Source organism: Lactuca virosa, chromosome 2 (assembly GCF_052849685.1).
Source record: "Lactuca virosa cultivar CGN04683 chromosome 2, Lactuca_virosa_CGN04683_v6, whole genome shotgun sequence".
Classification (NCBI taxonomy): domain Eukaryota; kingdom Viridiplantae; phylum Streptophyta; class Magnoliopsida; order Asterales; family Asteraceae; genus Lactuca; species Lactuca virosa.
The window spans coordinates 293,494,472-293,498,366 of record NC_136427.1 but is presented as its reverse complement, the minus strand read 5'-3'; positions in this window follow the sequence as shown (position 1 = coordinate 293,498,366).

Below are 3,895 nucleotides of genomic sequence, written 5' to 3'. Positions count from 1 at the left end.
CCCGCAGTCTTACAACACTTCCCATACTAACTGACCACTAGTGAATGCTACGGCTACCCCCGTAGTCTTACAACACTTTCCATACTATCTGACCACTAGTGAGTGTTACGGCTACCCCCGTAGTCTTACAACACTTTCCAAACCGGGTCGAACACGCACTCGACGTAACACACCACTGAACTTGAGTCCTAACCAGAACTCTAACTTGGTTCCCGAAACCTGCTATCACGTGACCCCAATGTATCAGTACCGTACCCATGCCCGTGATCAAAGCGTCACAGTAAACCACAAAATCATCTACACCCTCTGGCAGGGTGAAAATCGATGCCTCGCACAACCGCTGTCTGAGAGTCTCGAAGGCTTCCTGCAGCTTTTGCCCCTAACGAAAGGCCACCGACCTCTTGGTCAGTCGGATCAAAGGAACCGCAATCTCGGAGAAGTCCCACATAACTCTCCGGTAATACCCCGCTAGACCCAGGAAACTCTGAATCTCGGTTGGAGTCCTCAGAATCTCCCACTGCATCGAGGCCTCTATCTTGGCCGGATCGACCAGAATACTCTTTTGGTTGACAAGGTGCCCAAGAGATTGCTCCTCGCACAACCAGAACTCACAGTTAGAGAACTTTATAAAAAGTCTCTCTCCCACTTAGATTCGACTAAGTCCTCACAGTACATGAGAATTGAAGGATTCCCAATCCTTCTCGCTTTCTAATATCCCACTGATGACAACCTGTGCCTGCCAATGCTAGCGTTTAATCACCGATTAAACCTTGAGATCTCCCATCCTCGGAAATCTTGACGAGTACTCTTGAAATCTGATCTAGTCTGACACCTCAATCCACCTCCCATGCTGACAACTGGAGGCCTTAATCTTCACTCTGACTGACGAATCCTCGTTCCCACTTCCAATTTTACAGCACCACTAAACTCTAACCGAACATAGCCCACGCGAGAAATGCAATTCTCTTGAACATCCAACGACCGAACACCCATGCGTCTAACACTCGCAACTGACTCCACTATCTTCATGCTACCAGTCCTCCCCTAGCAACGGTAGTGCCTTGAACTCCGAAGTTCATCCATAGACAATTGTCGACCATACCTGAACCATGATAGAATCACTGAATGCTGACTTCACTGGAGAACTATCGCTCTACTCCTGACCGAGTACCCTCTAAATAATACTCCCGCACAGATCCCGACAAAGATCCGGAATGATAACGGTACACGCGGAACCCACTCTGCAAGATGTGTCCCTCTGTAGGTTCATCAAGGACCTTTCGGCATGCAGGATGGCATATATGATCCTTGATAACTCAACACTAGCAGAAAACCGACCCGAGATCTGACTTATCCAAATTCGCTCACAATTCCGAAACGATACGTATTCCCATCGTCCATCTAGCAGCAGTAGAAGACGACATACCCGCAACACTTGGAGGAATACTGATCACCTTCAACTGTCATGTTCAACCCTGCCACACCTGTAGCAGCCTAAACCCTTGGAGTGACAAACTCCCTCGTGCACTTTCTCATACGCGTTGCACTGACTCCGGCCCTGTTGGCCTTTCATCCGATGATCAGAAGTCATGGGTCTCTTCCCGGGACCCCTTTACTATACGCACCTGGCGCGAACCTCTCTGTCCAGGGTGCTTCAAATCGATCTCGCATCTGCAACTTCTTGGAAACCATCTCCTTCTGGGTCTGACACCCTGTCACGCTCGGTCGCTCACTTGCCCATGGCCAAGCTGCAACAACTGGAACATCCCCTGTCCCCAAACCGGGTCACTAACTCTTCCCCGAAGCTTCTCAGATTCTTCAAGACTCTCACTGATTCGAGTATGGATCCTGTGCTTGCAGTAGTACGGGCCCAATACTACCTTCCAGACCTATCCATACTTTCCTCAGCAATCCTCCCGAATCCTCCAAGTCACTTCCTCAAGCTGGTACACCCAAGTCTCACTAAGCCTCACTACTAACCCACTGAAGCATATCCTAGGCTTTCCTAGGTTCCCGAACTCACCCAGTCCTCAGCTGCTGAAAGATTCCCAGTAATGTCGACTAGCTACCTTATGAATATAGCCACATGCAACAGAGATCAGATAATCCTTCGAGTAAGAGACCCATCCCTAGAACGGTTGGACTCAGACAAGAGCTGCGCAATAGGGTCAAGTTCATCACTCTGAGATTATCCGGCCTGTGTCCCATGTGACTTAGCATATTTACTTAGTAGCTAACTCACATTACGAAGAGTCACACAAAGCACAAAGGAAACAACATTCAGACAATGGAAAAATCTTACCATCATATTCCAATCAAACCATTATATCTTCTAATCAGGAATCTGTACACGCAATTCAAAGGCTCATACAATCAGGCATAACCTAAACAGGTCATCCTATCACTGACTGATCAGTACTAGCATGCAAGTCTACAAGCACATACAATATGCATATAAGGCGTCCTCCTAGATCCTCAACCCTAATCTAGCATGCAGTTCTCATAACCATATCATAACATAACATATCATAACATGTATGGGTATCTTGGGCAAAACTTACTTGAGCTCGGCTGATTGCACGCATCACACACCTTGTTCTTTTCAAAGTTCTTTTCTCTTTTCAAACTCCTTTTTATAAAATGGTTTTACTTTTGAAATTTTTTATACCAAGTCCTTAGTTTGAGTTCAGACACTCCTGGGACTGAGCCCGAATCCCTCAAACCAAGGCTATGATACCAACTTGTAACATCTCAAAATTCAAGGCCAAAAATTTCATTTTTAAATAAGTTATTACATAAAACCATCAGTATAAAAACATTCATAATAATATCTCATGTCAAACCAAAGTGTCAGTAATCAAAACATGTTATCATAATATAATATCAGAGTGTAATCCCAAGGATCTCATGTGAGGAAAATATAGTGTGATACGTTGCGATCGAGCCGGCTCCTTTCCTTTGAACCTGAAGTACCTGAAACCAAAACTAAAAACCGTAAGCACGAAGCCTAGTGAGTTCCCCCATCATACCACATACCACACAATGCCTATCCCTCGGTATCTTTCAACCGGTATCTGTCTGGCATAACTGGGAGTTGGGCTCCCCTTTGGTGTCTTTTAACCGGTAACCGAGAACTAACCTCCCCTTCGGTATCTTTCAACCGGTAACCGGGAGCTAACCTCCCCTTCGGTATCTTTCAACCAGTAACCGGGAGCTAACCTCCCCTTCGGTATCTTTCAACCGGTAACCGAGAACTAACCTCCCCATTCGGTATCTTTCAACCGGTAAACGGGGACTATTTTACCCCCTACCACTATCACATAATAACATATCATAAGCATACTGATCACATTATAACATATCATGCATGGGTTCTGTCTACCCCTTCGGTATCTTTCAACCGGTAACTGCCTTCGGTATCTTTCAACCGGTAACCGGGGACTATTTCACCCCTACCACTATCACATAATAACATATCATAATCATACTGCTAGGCATGCATGGGTACTATATACCCCTTCGGTATCTTTCAACCGGTAACTAGGGGCTATATCACCCCTACCACTACTAACACATATGTCATAGCATCCTAGCACATAAAGCATATCAGATAACAACTCACCAGATAATTATCACAAAGACAATCATCTATCAAACAACTCCTACTAGTGGGACAGCATTGTGGCCGTAGACCCACTCCTACTGGAAGGTAACTCACCTCACACTGCTAAAGTCCCGTAGACACAATCCCACACTGCTGAAGTCCCGCAGACTCAACCCCAGCTGCTGGATGGCAGATTCCCGAACTGTCAATCACCAAAATTACACCCAATTAATAATTGGGTTCCACTACATAACCATGAGTACATACTTTGGATAATTACTACATTACCCC